This window comes from Lissotriton helveticus, chromosome 4_1, assembly GCF_964261635.1.
Source record: "Lissotriton helveticus chromosome 4_1, aLisHel1.1, whole genome shotgun sequence".
Classification (NCBI taxonomy): Eukaryota; Metazoa; Chordata; class Amphibia; order Caudata; family Salamandridae; genus Lissotriton; species Lissotriton helveticus.
This window is the reverse complement of record NC_136063.1, coordinates 2,115,799,488-2,115,816,308: the sequence shown is the minus strand read 5'-3', so window position 1 is coordinate 2,115,816,308 and position 16,821 is coordinate 2,115,799,488. Positions and strand designations below refer to the sequence as shown.

General features: G+C 42.2%; 1 protein-coding gene across 2 annotated transcripts in view; it reads right to left on the bottom strand.

The window, feature by feature from the left end:
• PAK3 (p21 (RAC1) activated kinase 3) overlaps window positions 1–16,821 on the bottom strand; it is a 357,271-nt gene that overhangs the window by 239,785 nt on the left and 100,665 nt on the right. The gene's annotated exons all lie outside the window — the stretch shown is intronic.

Below are 16,821 nucleotides of genomic sequence, written 5' to 3'. Positions count from 1 at the left end.
CTTCAGGACAACAAGGCTGGCCTTGGCTCCTCTGAGAACCATCAGGCATCAACACATAATCATGTGTTGAAGTGCAGCGGTCTCAGCTCCCTGCTCGGGTCACAGCCCTCAAGGTGTCAGGCACTCAGCTGAATCCAGCAGCTCCATTTCTGAAAGGCAAGGAGTTGTGCAGAAGGGGGGTGTTATGTCAGAAGAGGTGAAACAAGCCTCTATACGCTGCACTACCGCATTAATAGGGCAGGGGTTCCCTCTTTCCACGTCTGTTGCAAGGAAGATGTTAAAAGCTAATTGTTGTTGTACCTTCTGAGGCAAACTGCAAATTTCCAAGACTAGTGTGAGCCACGGGGACACCCTTGGGACGAGCTGAACCATATTTCCTTGCTAAGTGGTTTCCTGTTACAGAAGAGCGCAAGGTGTTAATTGCGTTACATGTGATTCCAGGCCACATGCTGTTCAATTTTAGAACACTGTACTATCAAAATGGAGGTCTGTTCTAGGTTTATCCTCCCAGATTAATTTTACACCTTCTTAATGTAGTTCACTCTCCTGTAGGATAGGTGATGGGCCATAGGACATGGCGCTAACTCACCTTAACCCGCAGAGCGTTATATTGATGCCGCTAACCCACCTTAACCCGCAGAATGTTATATGGATGGCGTTAACCCACCCTAACCCGCAGAATGTCACATTGAGCTTCCATTCACCCTGAATCTGTGATAGAATCTGCCGGTATAGGGCCTCTGGAGGTACTACGAGGTGCCAACGTCAGCCTTTAAGGACTGTCTGGAAGGGTGCTGCAATATATATATATATATATATATATATATATATATATAGATATAGATATAGATATAGATATACACACACATATATACATAGATATATAATCTTTCCATTTACAATGAAAAGAATGCAACGTGTGATGATTTAGTGTACTTTTGAGAAGTTAAATAGTCCCTATGCCTGGAAATGCAAGCTTTCCATTGCAAAAAGAATGATGCAGAAAACAGCCAGTAGTATGAGGTGATACAGTGATAATCCTTTGGGTAGAGGCACTGTATGTACATTGTAAAAAACTGGTAACAATATGTTTGCAGGAAACTACGCTGTCGAGGCGAACCTAAAAACCGCTTCCCTACGACTCGCAGAAAATTCAAACTGGCCTGAGACTGCAGAGCACATAGGAAAGACCCCTCTATGGGAGTCAAAATCATATCTGGAGTGAAACTCAAACTAATGTTATGATGTAGTCTAAGTATCAAAGGTCCAAAAGAAAGAAGGTAAATAAAATGTCGGAAATCTTCAGTGGAAAGGGGGATAGCCAAACATATATACCACTTACCTGTATCCTTGACAAGGACAAATGTCAAAAAATATGTTCCCCTTTGGTAGCTATAAACCTAGGCATTCATTCAGCTCACCAATATCAACACAAAACGTTGGTGCAACATATGTAAGCAACAAATTAGGAAATGCAAAACTAATAATTGTAAGAAGATAATAAAAAATACAATTTATTTAAACAAGTTAAGACCAGCTCAGGCTTGTATCAGGCTTATTCAATAAGAACAAATTCAAAATTACATATACATTAGCATTGTACAAACACAGAATACATAATGAATGGAAGAAGAGTTAAAAACAATTCTAGGGACAGATAAGAAAGGAAATGATAGTTCCTGTTAACAATGGGAAAACTACAGTGGTAAATCGGAGATCAATACTGATTGTTATTATTGGTATTCCATCAGATTTGTTGTCTCCCCTCATCAACGGCACCCCACATCAGGTGGTGTCCTGGTAGTACACGGCAAAAAAGAACGGTTCTAGCTGCTTACTCGATCCGGAGGCGTTAGCCCTGTCCTTTTTATTATGTATTTGTACAATGCTAATGTATATGTAATTTTGAATTTGTTCTTATTGAATATGCCTAATACAAGCCTGAGCTGGTCTTAACTTGTTTAAATACATTTTATTTTTTATTATCTGCTTACAATTATTAGTTCTGCATTTCCTTATTTGTTGCCTACATATGTTGCACCAACGTGTTGTGTTAATATTGGTGAGCTGAATGAATGCCTAGGTTTATAGCTACCAAAGGGGAACATATTTTTTGACATTTGTCGCTTGGTACCCTACTACTTAGGGTTATTGGGTCCCTCTCTTTTATTAGAGTCCTTGACAAGGACAGCCGTTTGGGCTGTTACCCAGTAATGGTAAAGTGATAACTGTATGTATAAAATGTAATAAAATACTTTGCAATGAAAAAGAAAAGAAAAACAAAATAAGAAATAGCCAAGATGGAGACAAGTAGAGATATGTACCTGTTCTCCAGCGGTGCAGCTGTCAGTGGTGCAGCCATGCAGAGGCACTGGGGACAAAGGGTGTTAGGGGGGCCTAGCCGGCCTTGCGTCGGGTGCAGTTAATTTAAGACCTCGCTCTATGAATTTTATACAGAGGTCTGCCTAGGTTCTCGGTCTCGGTTTACACCAGCCCTAATAGTGACGTGGACAGGCGAGGCTCCCTGGGGTGGGAAGAGTAGGAGAGCAAAGGGAACGAGACAAAACCAGAAATAAGATACGAAGGGTATAGAAAGAAGAAACAAATTAAAGAAAATGCTAGAACAGAAGAGAGAAGAACTAGATATGAGAAATAAAGCAAGGAGACAGAAAAACTGAGGGGAAAAATGGGGAGGACAGAGAGAGAGAAGTGGATAAAAGGTATGGAGGTGACAGAAAGGGGAAGAAAAAAAGGAGCCGACAATAGGAGAGAAATGTAAAACAGAAAAGGGGAGGAAAAGGAGAGGGTGAATGGTAGCAGCGAGAGAACATCGTGAGAGGAAAGCATTAAGGACCAGAGAGATAAGAAAAAGCAAGAGGGGATAGGGGTGGTGGGCTGAAAGAAGGACATTATACAGACCAGGAAGAGGAGAGTGAGAGAACGATTGTTTCCTTTCTGTGGAGAACATGTCCTAATAAGAGGACATGAGATTCAATGAGGGTTGTGGAGAAGGGTAAGAGGAAAACAAAAGAGAGGAAAGGCTGAGAGGGAGTGGGGAGAAATGAAAGTTAAAATGAAGGCTAGACAGGAAAGCGAAGAACAGGGGAAAACAGGAGTAAGGAGAACAAGCATTTGCAATGCAATAGGTCTCGCAGTTGGGAGAGTTTGAGCTATTGGCATTGTAACTGGCAATGCCTTTTATTTATGTGTTGGTTTTTAAACCTAAATAAAAGGCATTGTTGTTTACAATGCCAATAGTTTAAACTCTCGCAAATGCGAGACCTATTGCATTGCAAATGCTTGTTACATATTGCTTGGGACTGCCCACGGCTGCTTGAATTCTGGCAAGAAATCTTTAGCGCGATTAATCAGATTGTTGGCAGAATAGATGCTCCCTCCCCGGCGTTAGGTCTTTTAGGTTATGTGAAGGATACACCGGCAAAGCAGCGCAAATTGCATGCACTTCTTTTACTATATGCAAGAAGGCAGGTTGCTATCAGGTGGGGGGAGGAAAAAGATACCTGGGTTCAGGGATTGGCTGTAGGATGTGACTCATGGTCACACTCAACTTGGTGTATTCTGGGAACTAATGCCCCTGACCTCGGGACATATGGGAACCATTCTTAAATTGGGCGCAAGAGAGATCTGACTCCCCTGTTCCCAGCCCCAGTGTGACTGCATAGGGATACATAGCCTCTAGTTACTGGGTTAATTTGGATTGTACTTGTAGAATCCCCACATATGTGTATCTCTGATGTAACGTGTTAGGCTGTTTCCTGCTGTTTGATCACCACCAGCACTGTACATGCTGTTTGATCCTGTGATGGATTATACTACAGATTGTGGTTCTGTATATGGGCATATTGCTGCCTCGACTGTGCATGCCATGCCTCTATATGTGACATTCCGAAATATTGTACTATTATGCTTATTGTACCTATGTGATGATGTGCTGGCTGGAACTCTGGTTCCTCTTGTTTGTACTGGTATCTTGAATAAATTCTCCCCAAAAAAAAAACATTGATGGAACTTCTGACTGGTGTGGCTCAAAAGACTTGCCCGAATCCTTATCTGTCACAGTTGACCTGATATTGTAGAAAGGACCCAGACAACCACGAACATGGTCTTTAACCGGAGCTTTATGCTTTGTTGGCCTCAAAAATAATCCTTGGTTCCTTTAATCTAATGTGTACCATTTATTATTCGCTTTTTTTTAATTCTAGGTTGATTTGTGAATTTTATTGTGTTGCTGATGGACTTTAATACTGTTTGAACATATCCAGCTTTTCTTGCGCCATAGTTAGAAAGAGACAAGTAGAGTTTTTTCAGTTAAGTGGGATTTGACCCAACAAGATACTTTAAGACTTTAGATTGGTGGCATAGCCTTGCTTCCAAATTAATAATTCTGTTTCGCATAGCTAAAACTCAAATGTACTTTTTTTTTAAAGCACAACAATTAAAATTGCTGTAGTTATAATGTTGTCCGTTTCCTAAATTGGATTTCTTAAAAACAAATCTGCAGATACGTAGGCATTCTTAAGAAAAAAAAATGTATTCTCTTTAAAAGCAGCTGCAAATGTAGAATGCGCTGCTCGTGGAAAGAAGATAAAGCTCATGGCACCAGAATGATCTTTGCTGGACTTTGCCATTGAAGACCACGTCAGCACCACTGAGGGCAAGGCAAGCTTTCAAATGCTGAAGTCAACATCTAACTACAGACCTTTGAAGCGTGATACTTGTGCAACTTAAATAAGTAAACAGTATACTGTACAAAGTGAAGCCTGACAGAGATTCCCACATCACTCAGATAGGCATAGTACAAGGATACCGAAATTCGGAGAATATATATATATATATATATATATATATATATATATATATATATATATATATATATATATATTCACTGAAAAAACCATAGGTTATAGACCATATATAGTTAGGAATTAGCATTTAGAAAACCTTATTTTACTCACACAAAACCATTGAAATTCCATATATAGTTAGTTGCACTAACTATATATCGCGCACCCGCAATCCACTGCTGATGATGTCACATATTACATCATTCATGACATGGTCAGTGACATCACTGATGACATCTCAAATGACATCACTGATGACATCATCTAGTGTCTGTGTGTTTTTGTAAAGTTTAAATACGTTTTACATATTGAAGAATGACTGGATGTATGGAAGACTGAGTGTGTGTGTGGCTGGCTGGGAGGTGTGTGACTCTGTGCATATCAATGTGTACTTGTATCAGTGATTGTATAAGAGAGTAAGTATGTGTTAGTATATGTGTGAAAAGTATGGTGTTCTGTGTTTAACTATAGATGAGGAAATCGAAGTGTGATTGATTCTTCACAGGACTGACTAGGTGTATGAGTGCATATGATAGTGTTCTAATAATAACTGACTGTATGTATGAGTAATTGTATGGGTGAATGAGTGAATGTGTGTGTAGACGTACGAATCAGTGAGTGCGTATGTAGTAACTGGTATTGGTGTGTCATGATGTCATCAGTGATGTCATTTGAGATGTCATCAGTGATGTCATTTCAGATGTCATTAGTGATGTCATCAGTGATGTCACTGAAGTATGGTGTTCTGTGTTTCACTGTATAGATGAAGAAATGGAAGTGTGATTGATTCTTTACAGGACTGACTTGGTGTGTGAGTAACTCCATGGATGAGTGGCAGTGTGTGACTGTCTGCATAGGTGTATGAGTGCATATGATAGTGTTGTAATAATAAGTGACTGTATGTATGAGTCATTGTATGGGTGAATGAGTGAATGTGTGTGTAGACGTAGGAATCAGTGAGTGCGTATGTAGTAACTGGTATTGGTGTGTCATGATGTCATCAGTGATGTCATTTGAGATGTCATCAGTGATGTCATCAGTGATGTTATTTGAGATGTCATCAGCGATGTCATCAGTGATGTCACTGACCATGTCATGAATGATGTAATATGTGACATCATCAGCAGTGGATTGCGGGTGCGCGATATATAGTTAGTGCAACTAACTATATATGGAATTTCAATCGTTTTGTGTGAGAAAAATAAGGTTTTCTAAATGCTAATTCCTAACTATATATGGTCTATAACCTATGGTTTTTTCAGTGAATTTTCAAGGTTTTGTAAATGCTAATTCCTAACTATATATGGTCTATAACCTATGGTTGTTTCAGTGAATTTCATTGGTTTTTTAACAGCTAATATCTGTAGCTGTAAAATGTATTCTTCTTTAAATCCAAAAATATATTTTATATGTTTATGAATAAATTTTTTTTTTTAATATATTTTTTTCTTCGTTCCCGCTTCGCGAATCGGGAAGCTTCCCGTTAGCTGACCTTGATGCCGCGAAATAGACCGCGAGCCGGTAAACGTTTCTTTACCGCAAGTGCCGCGTTAGAAAACAGCATCGTGACGCCTCCCGTCCGCATGACGTTTCACGTTGTCGCGTGATACGTCATATGACGTGCTACGTTAGCGAACTGGTACGCGAAGCGAGTCGCAAAGCGCAGGTTTCTGGAAGCAAACCGGGAGGCCCTGCAAAGCGCTTAACGTAAACACAGCAAGTCATGTGACTTGGTAATAACACTTTTCATTGGTTCATTTCACTTTTGGTTTCCTAATGATGTAAGACTAGGTCATATAATCTAAAATGAACACTTTTCATTGGTTGAGAACTCTTGTTTTTCCCAAATGATGAAAATCCCTCCTTCTTTCCTCACTCTGACTTTCATCATTGTGAGAGAAAGACCCTTTGTGATCACTGAGCAATGGCTTCTTTAGTAGCTTCAGCTGGTGCTTCCCCACCACCTCCACCACATCCAAGGAAGAGTGGACCACCTGCTCAAGTTATAATTCAGCAAGAAGAGGAAGAAGAGGAAGACGAGGAAGAGCAGGAAGAGAGGCAGTTTTTGCCTGAGGAACCCAGGACGTCTCACCGGAAAGAAAACTTCATTTGGCAATTTTTTAAAATTCCCAAAGGTCAGAAAAAAGTAAATGCAAGATACGTAACTTGCCTTATATGTCAAGATAGACTGTCCAGAGGAACCGAGAAAAAATACAGTTTCGGAAACTACACAATGCATCGCCATATGACTAGGTGGCATCCTAACAACTACAGTGCTGCACAGTTTCGGAACGACCTAGATAATCTCCCTATTATGGCCAGAAGATCTGTTGTACCGGAAGTAACGGGACCAGAGGGCAGGGAGATGGTGCCAAATATACAAATGAGATTTGGTGAAGTAAAACACATCTGCGTATTTTGCGATGGATTCATTTGCTACGGAGAAAGAAGCATCACTCTGATCAACAGAGCTATTGACTATCATATGCAAGTTTGTACGAAACGCCCAAAATAATAAATACTTTTTTTTTGTTTTGTTGCTCCGGTTGAGCCCTTTACAATGAATCGTTTTCATTGCCCCCTCCAAGAAAAACCCCAAAAAATATAAAACTGTTCAGAAAAATTCAAAAAAAGTAAAAAAATGTTCTGAAAAATAATAAAAAAAAATATAAAACAACAAAAACAATAAAAAAAAGTTCTTTTCAGAACTACCTCCCCGTTATTAAAAAATTGGTACAATATTTGGAACTGTGCCAACCTCTATTTATCTTAGTTCGCTTCCCAGTTCGCTCGCCGGTACGCGAACCGGAAGCGAACCAAAAACAGTAAGTATAAGGGAAGGAAACAGACACTTATGTTAAAAGAAAGACAGCTATAGGGGAGTAAACTAGAGATACTATTACCCGTAATCCACTGCTGATGATGTCACATATTACATCATTCATGACATGCTCAGTGACATCATCAGCAGAGGATTGCGGGTTTTTTGGCAACGTGCCTTATCCACGGTTTAATAACGCTGCCTTTTGCTTTATATAAGTTTTCAAATTGTATGAAATATATACCAATAGGTCGTTATGAACCTTTAGGTAGTGCTTTTCTTCATGAGGTCTGGTCGCTTCCATACACATACAGATGTTTCAAAGATGATCAAGAAGTTTATCTGAATGATGAGGAATGCACTGAGACGCCAGATCATTCACTAATGTGTAGGCACATACAGTTACACGGTTCATGCAACAAACACCGACCAAATATGGCTTGCGTGTTGCAAGGCACGCCAGTTCCTGCTATCATCCCCACGTTCAAGTTGTTGGAAAATGGTAGTTATTTGATGCTCAATAATGAAGATTGTTCTGAGTTAATTAAAAGTATTCCTTTTATCGTAACAGTAAGTGAACGGGTTATTTGCTGCAGAAATGTTCTATTTCCTCCCACACATGAACATAGGGAATTTTCAATCTGGACACAAATACCAACCTTGGGAGAGATTTCAACAGCATGGCAAGAATAAGAGCTCTTTTGTCTCAGAGAGAGGTGGCCTTGAGTTCGGCCCGTGAAACTTTCGTGCTTCACATAGCGAACACCCGTACAGAGGTGCAGACCCTTTTCAATTCAGATTTGCCTTTCAATTTCAGCAAGATGGTTCGGACTATCTTTAACGCATCCTCCACAAAGGCCCTGGCGCACTTTTTTAAAGTTGTTACCAGTGGTCTCGTGACTTCATTTGAGAAAATCTTTGGAGTCATCCCTGCTTTCTTTCATTCTATTTTCTCCACTCTGCTTCGTGGATTGGCATTTTTACTTGCATTACCAGCGGACGCTCTTGTGCTTTTTTACATTTTTAAATATGGATGTCCCTCCTATGCAACCTCCCACCCTGCAGCTGCTGACACTGTTCCGCAATCGCATGCTAGAATATTATGGCACAATGCCGTTGGCGATATTAAGCACGGCATATGGATTATCTTTTCGATTCTCCTACTTCACCTGTGTCCAGCCTGTATTTCACTGCCTGACCTGTGATTTCGATTGGGCCATTGATTTGTGTCTCTGCGGACCGGTTTCTCCTGACGTCGACTTTAATCAGCTGATGACTCCTATCATTACTCACGAGTTGGTTTGTCCTGGCGAAAGGATTATGGCTGTGGCATTGATGCATGGACTAATTGGTCCCTGGAATTTACTGGCGGCAGCACAGTCTTTCTTGGAACAGAGCTTTCTTGAAAACCCACCGAGCTGTCCTCTGATGGTGATAGAGGATCCGGTGCTGGGAGAGCACGTATGTTCTTTTCCGCTTTTAAATTGGATGGCTGAACTGTTTTCGGATGAAGACGGTGACTTCCTATTGGAGGCTGTTGCAGCTTATTTTGCATACACAGTTATGTCATAGACCTTTTTCATGTTTGATATGCTGAGTACTAGCATTTCATTGACAATTCATTGACTTATTTGTCAAGTTTTTATTATTTACCTTGCCTATTGGCTTAAGACTCGATAAAGTACTTGGCTGTTTTATTTTTCTTTAGCATTAAATTTTCCTAGTTTTTAATGCTTTACCTTGCGGACCGTCCACATATAAACTTGCAATCTGCTCTCATGAGATGGCACTTCTATTATCTTATTCAGTTCGTTTCCGGATCATGGGGAGGTGTCATCTAGGTCCTGGATATCTTTACACCGTGTTAAGTTAGCATGGGCTCATTACCGGTTTAAACGCCATTTTTCCTTTTTTGCAACTTCTGCACACGACACTTAGTTGTTGCTTTAGCTTTCCACCTAGTAGTTCATCGTGGTTTACATGAGAATAATATGTTATTGCTCTACTATCTGCTTTGCTTGTTAAACTATATCTGTACAGCGAGTGCTAAAGTTTCAAGAACAACAAGATACAGAATTGTTATGAGGTCTGATCTCCACGACTTCATACTCATAACATAAGTGCAACTTCTGCCAATTCTGGGCATGAGGCGGGTTTTATATTGCTTTGCCGAACACACATACACAACAGTTGATGCGGTTCACATGAAGAGAGAGCTGGTGTATGCTGATGTGATTCCTTCAAATCTAAGACACTAAAGTATGGGCACGCCCTAAACCAACACAAAGAGACCTTCTTAGCAAATAATATAATATGTGTATTAGGGAGGGTGAGATATAAGCAGCCGCGGGCCGTGGAGGGAGTTACGGTGAGGCAGGGAGGCGGGGAGGGGGAGAAGCAGGGTGGAGCCCTCTCTACCCTGCCCCTCCCCCTCCCCGCCTCCCTGCCCCACCGTAACTCCCTCCACGGCCCGCGGCTGCTTATAAGTGTTGCTAACTCTTATTCATTTACAGCATGTTAACATACTGTCACCATTCGCTTTTTATGTACTAGTAACTATGCTGGTAATTTTGCTACTGATAATATGTGTACTTGTATTCTCCACCCTGCTTCTCCCCCTCCCCGCCTCCCTGCCTCACCGTAACTCCCTCCACGGCCCGCGGCTGCTTATAAGTGTTGCTAACTCTTATTCATTTACAGCATGTTAACATACTATCACCATTCGCTTTTTATGTACTAGTAACTATGCTGGTAATTTTGCTACTGATAATATGTGTACTTGTATTATCTAAGATACTACGCCTGAGAAGACGGCATTAGTAAATAAACATTTCAAATACACATGTGTTCTTCTTAACTCCATGTTCTGGTTTCTAAGAAATATATAACGACCGACTGTTCATGAGTTCCACGTATCCTGAGGTACTATAAGTTCATATTCTGGATTGTCTAAACATTGAGAGTTTGTTATATCCAATGTGACACTGTACCTAGCTTGCTAAGGAGTTTTTGATTACTAACGTGAGTTTTGGGACACCCTAATTCGCCGAGGTTCCAATCCTCTGTCCACAGTTCTGTATGAGAACAGAAACCCTGCGACAGGGGCACCCCCGACCCTTGCTGGAGCTTCATCACACTTGCGATACAACTCCAGCAATGCGTCACCTTTACGGCACAGATACATCACGCATCTGTGCTGTTTTTGCCCCATGATGCGCCGCATTGTAAATGCAGCACACCATAGGTGACGGAACAGCGGCACAGAATGACTAACACATCCCTGGTGATGCGCCAGTCATCATAAATGTATCCCTATGCTTCTTATCTTGTTAGAGATGAACCGCCATATGTATCATCAAAGTTTTTTGCATTTCCTAAATAGCGAACTTTAAGGAATAAATAGCGATTCTTTACCATTTCTAGTTTGCGATTAGCTATTTGCTAATTACAAATTACCCATTCATTTCCTTCATTTCCATAGGGCGGTTGGACTCACTTTTAGCTCGAACGGCTGAATGGATTTCCACAAAACTTGGCAAAATTGTAGGGACTGGTAGCCCGATGTGCCTTTGCTATGTCTCAAGATATATGCTCCAGTGGTTTTTACGAAAATTAACTTTGAAAAATATATATTGGGCTACATTGGCCTATATATATGTTGGAGCCCAAATGTAGCCCAATGTAGCCCAATGAAGCCCAATGTAGCCCAATGTAGCCCAAAGATGGCCGCCAGACACACAAAAAAAACAAATGTAGCCCAAATATCAGCCAGATGTAGCCCAACTATAGCCCAGTGACAGAATGACCAATCAGCTTCGCAAACCTCCGTTACGCGAAGCGGAGCGCTGTTACAGATATATATCTTTTTTTGAACGTTAATTTCTCAAAATCCACTGGAGCACATATATTGAGACCTAGCAAAGGCACATCGGGCTACCAGTCCCTAATATTTTGCCAAGTTTCGTGCAAATCCATTCAGCCGTTCGATTATTATTATTATTATTTTTTTTGCCCCGCGGGGCCCTTTTAAAACCTCCACATCAAACCTAGGGGGTCAGCGAGGATCTACTATGCCCCCTTATGGTTATTTCCCCCTTTGTTTTGGCCTCCTCTTGTCTCTCGATCCTACCGAGAGACAAGATGGCGGCCGCTACGGACTTTTTGGAATGTTGACAGACGCCAGAGAACCAATCAGCTTCGCTTCACAAAGCTCCGTTGCGCGAAAAGTACGCGTCCTGGGACGCTGCCCGGTCCGCTGTTACAGATATATATCTTTTTTTAAACGTTAATTTCTCAAAATCCACTGGAGCACATATATTGAGACCTACAAAAGGCACATCGGGCTACCAGTCCCTACAATTTTGCCAAGTTTCGTGCAAATCCATTCAGCCGTTCGGGCTAAAAGTGAGGCCAACCGCCCTATGGAAAACTCAATGTTAAAAACACGTTTTGGGACCCCCCTTTTTTCTCGGCCCCCCCTTGACGAACCCCCCCCAAATTTTCAAGGGCTGCTCAAACAAAATGTGCCATTTTCCTGAAAATTTCAGCCAATTCCGTCCACAAACGCCAAAGTTATTAGACATAGAATTTTCAAAAATCCCATAGAGAAAAAATCCTAACTATATATACCTACTGGGGACTGGAGGAGGCGGCGTTTACCAACGAATTAAGCAAGAAATTGGAAAACTACTTTCAGATTGCCCTGCCATCGCCAAAAGAACTTTCATTGAAAAGCACCCCCCGCAAAAAAACTTACCGGACCTGACACCGTGCATTCTGGGTGTTGTGGTCCATGCACATTGAGTGGTTATCAACATCAGGTGAGATAATAACACCAGTGGGAGGAGCGGGCCCTCAGCAAATAAGAGGGCGACAAGATGGACACTCGCAATGCTGGAGGCTGAACAATTGCTTGGGCGCTGACGAGGCTCACCTATAGCCGAAATGCATCCGCCCTAATGGAGAATAAAAGCTGCTTCCTAAATTCCCCGTTGTGGCTTCTGGTTCCTGAAAAGGAGGTTTCGTGGTATATATATATATATATATATATATATATATATATATCTATATATATATATATATATATAGATATATATATATATATATATATATATATAGATAGATATATATATATATATATCGTTCTTAACCTCCCAGCCCATGTTACCCGACGATGCTCACAGACATGTCGTCCTCTTTCTCTAGGAGTCCCCAGGCTCCAGACAAGTATTCCCGGCACCAGTCGAAGGCTCTGCGCCTCATGTCCTTGCTCACTTCCTCCCGGCGTCCGTGCGGATACAGTTCACCCTCAGAATCCACATCCGAAAGACCCACTGAAGACACTGCATCATGACCGCCTCCGGGGCCTGCAGCCTGGACACGGGTGACAGGTCTGTTGTCCAGCACGGGCGCCACCGGCTGCCCATCCGGGAGCTCTGTGCTATTCATCCTCAGTGCAAACGTCCTAAAGCACGCCGCACTTTCGGCCGTCTGTCAGTGAAGGTTTCTTTAATGAACGACATTTGTCCGTAATCTTACATGCGGTTGGGTGACAGCCAATCATGTGTCTTTCTATCATCAACCTAGCTCCAATCGTTGCTATGGAGTACAAACAAGTAAACAAATAAATAAGTGCAGGTGTTCAACGTTTTTCCCTGGGGTCCGCCTTCGGGGCTGCAGAATGTCATGACGCCTTGTCTGGATTTCACGTCACGCCTCTTCCTTTCACCGCACTACACACCTCTGCACACCTTACCGCCACTGCATTGTGTCGGGTGACTTCACAGTGGCGTTATTTAAGTGCCCGCACTCACTTGCATCACTGGGGAAAATGTATACTTAATATTTTATATTTTAATTGATTTCTGTTTAAAAAAAGAAAAAAATGGTAGCGGACCAGAGAGGGAGCATCTCTAAAAGGAGTTCTGCCTCCTGATTGGCTGTGGAGGAGCCCAGACGCGGGAACCGAAACTAGTGGTGCGCGCGCACCAGAGGAGCGGGGGCAAGGAAGAAGACGCCGAGACGAGGTAGGGGATGTGCGTGTAAGCGCCGGGGGTTCTCTGTGTATGTGTGTGCGTGCGTGTGTGTGTGTGTATGTATGGGGGGGGTTCTGTATGTATGTATGTGTATGTGTATGCGTGGGGGGGGGGCTGTATGTGTGTTGTGCATGTGGTGTGAAGAGCCTGTTGACGCGCGCGACCTGATCCCGGCAGGCTGCTGCTGCGTGCGCGTGACAGTCTGTTGTCCTCTCCGGCTCCCTTTCAGTCCTTGAAAGCCGGAATGATAACAATAGTCTCGCTCTGCGACAGCAGGCCTTTGGCCTGCAATCGCAGGGCGAGACCTAAAAAGGATGTGAGAGAAGGGGAGGAGAGAAAAGGCGGAAGGGAATGAGGAGAAAGAGTCAAATGGAAGGAGATGAGAGAGGTTAGTGATATAGAGAAGCGAAGAGAGGAAAGACAGGTGGAAGAGCATATTCAGTTAGCGGTATAACTATCATTAGTGCAGTTGAAGCACTGGTGCTCGAGAGTTTGAGTGGCCCAATGAGCTCCAGCTAAGACAGTCTTTAAAACTGACTTGGATGGTGGGGGAGCCATTTGCTCTTGCTTGCATTAGGGCCCTTGACACACTAGTTATGCCACTGATGTGGTTACCTTGCTTTATTGTTTTCACTGGTTGTAGCTGGGCTACCGGACTTATAAAAGTGTTGTTTCTGATACAGTCAATGACCCGTTTAAGTAATTGAGTGGTATATCAGAATGTGCAAGCGCAAACATTGACAGAGAATACCTATGGCCACTGGCACATTGCTTCTTACACCCAAGCACCACTGCAGCCTTTAGATGGTCTATCTTGAGCATTACTCCATAAGCCTCATCATAGGAGAAAGCGAGTTCTGCAGCTCCACACGGACACCAAACCCCCATGTACCTGCCTGCAGCGGCATAGGATTATCCTGAACAGGGCGTTTGTTGACAGATCATTGCTAGGGTTGAGTAAAGTATTCACTACGCGAGCTGTGCAAAGTTTTGTGGGAGCTACTGCTTATTGGCCGTCATGTTGTTTCCTCTATGCCTTTGTCTGTGCCAGAACACGGTGTTTCGCTTTCAAGTGGTAATTATTGAGGAAAGCGGACATGTGTTTCTCACGACACCGTGTTGCAACAGTACCTTGTTAGTGTTTTGTACACAAGCGCAAATCTTGGAAAGTCAACTCAACACTTGCAAGAGAAATGTAATCTGACTTACACTTGCATACAAAAGCATTGCATAAGTCCCAATTCTTAAGAGAAAGCCAACTTGTAGAGAAATTCAATATCTTTTCATAATGTCTGCAAGAAATACATGACGGTTGTGAGGAAATAAATTACAATTTCACACACCTCTACATAGAACACGTTGCTGCATACATTTTCAGATCAGAATGTGACTCTTCGACACTACCAAACAGCACAAACAACAGACCAGACACATGGATTAAAAACATCTCCCTGGTCAACAACCACTGGCTCAAAGTTACCAGAGACTCTTGGAGAATCAGAGGTTGAAGAATGATGTGGTTTCAGTTGAGGCTCCAGAGAGTCCATTGGCCATCACCAGGTGAGCCTGCACCCAAAAGGCAGGACCGTTCAATTTCATCCAAAATCTTTGCCTACACTGAGTCTGATGGATATCTATCAACCATCAATTTCAATTCTGCAGATGTTATGAATCCAAAATTGGCTTTGATGAAACCCACTTTAGATGAAGATTTTCAAAAGTGCTTCTTCCAACAAACTGGAATCTCTTGGAACTGCTATCAGTGGGATCACCTGGTTCCAGCACCCTTTCGGCTTCCCAGCGCCGAGGCTGCAGAGGCAACTTTCACATGAGGTAAAAGTGTTCCCAAATGAGGAAGCAGATTAAGGTCCACTATCTTCCATGAATCTAGGGAGGATCAGTTTGTGAAACCAAGACCTGAGGGATAGAGGTTAGAACCACCCTCCAATGTTTCACTGACCGGCAGAAGGAAGTAATGTTAGCACACCATCCCAGTAAGTCTTTCCATCCTCGTCTACTTACGAGGTTAGGTCTAAGTAGTTTTTCATTGCTTTTTAAACAAATTAACTACGAGTTATTGGAATGAGTACCTAGGCCAAGTGAAGATTATGCCTACGTTTACATGCATGTTTTACACCCAGGAGCATGGTCCTGTTCTTAATAGGCTTGTGCATCAACTGCACTGCACACTCCACTTTTCAATGCAGCATAATGGGTTTGTGTTCTTGGATTGCAACCTGTGATGCTAAAATGTCCAGTGCCCTTTGCAGAGAAATCCAGCATGGCAGTATTCCATCACAGGGGTAGAATACACTGCTGCTCCTTATCTGCTTTCACTGAAACCCAGTCAATCAGTTCAGTCTTGTTTACTTCAAAAACATTCCAGCACCTTTTATCACGTACACAACATTGCAAATTTGCCATGATTGCATGGTCACCTGAGATTTTTCGCCCTTTTCTGGACCCTAATTTTGCTGGCTTTAGGGCTCGGTCCACTTCACCACAGTTAAACAGTCTGCTTCCTCTCCTCCAGAGCATGCGATGTACATTGGAACTCCCTAGTTAGCCCAATTAACTTCTCTTAAATTACGCACAGATGGTCCCTAAAGTGCATCTATGGCATTGAAACTCAAAGGCCATATGTGGACTTCAGTGTGTATGTGCACCACCCACACACATGACAAAATATATTTCTTTCAAGAGCTCTGTTGCGCTCTATCTAGCCAGACTGCAGTTCAAAGGCACTGCAGCAGTGACACAGGGCATGGAAACATGACTTTGCCATGTACAAAACATCTTTTTATATTCATAATTCACTCTTGAAATGTGCCTCGTAAGCCTAACTTAATAATGAAAACAGATTTTTGATAACTTAAGCCGAAAAATAACTTTGCAAAAATATACTTTAGGCTTAATGAGTCAGAACTACAACTGGCTCAAATCCATTTCTCCCAACTATCACACTTCTAGAGATGGAATACACATCTTTTGATGGGAGACTTAACGACCCAGGCTCCAAGGACAATGGATTGCATCGGAGGGCACCTAGTCTCCCTTGGAACAGCCATGTTCCAGTCTCTAGTCCTGCACTTATAACTAT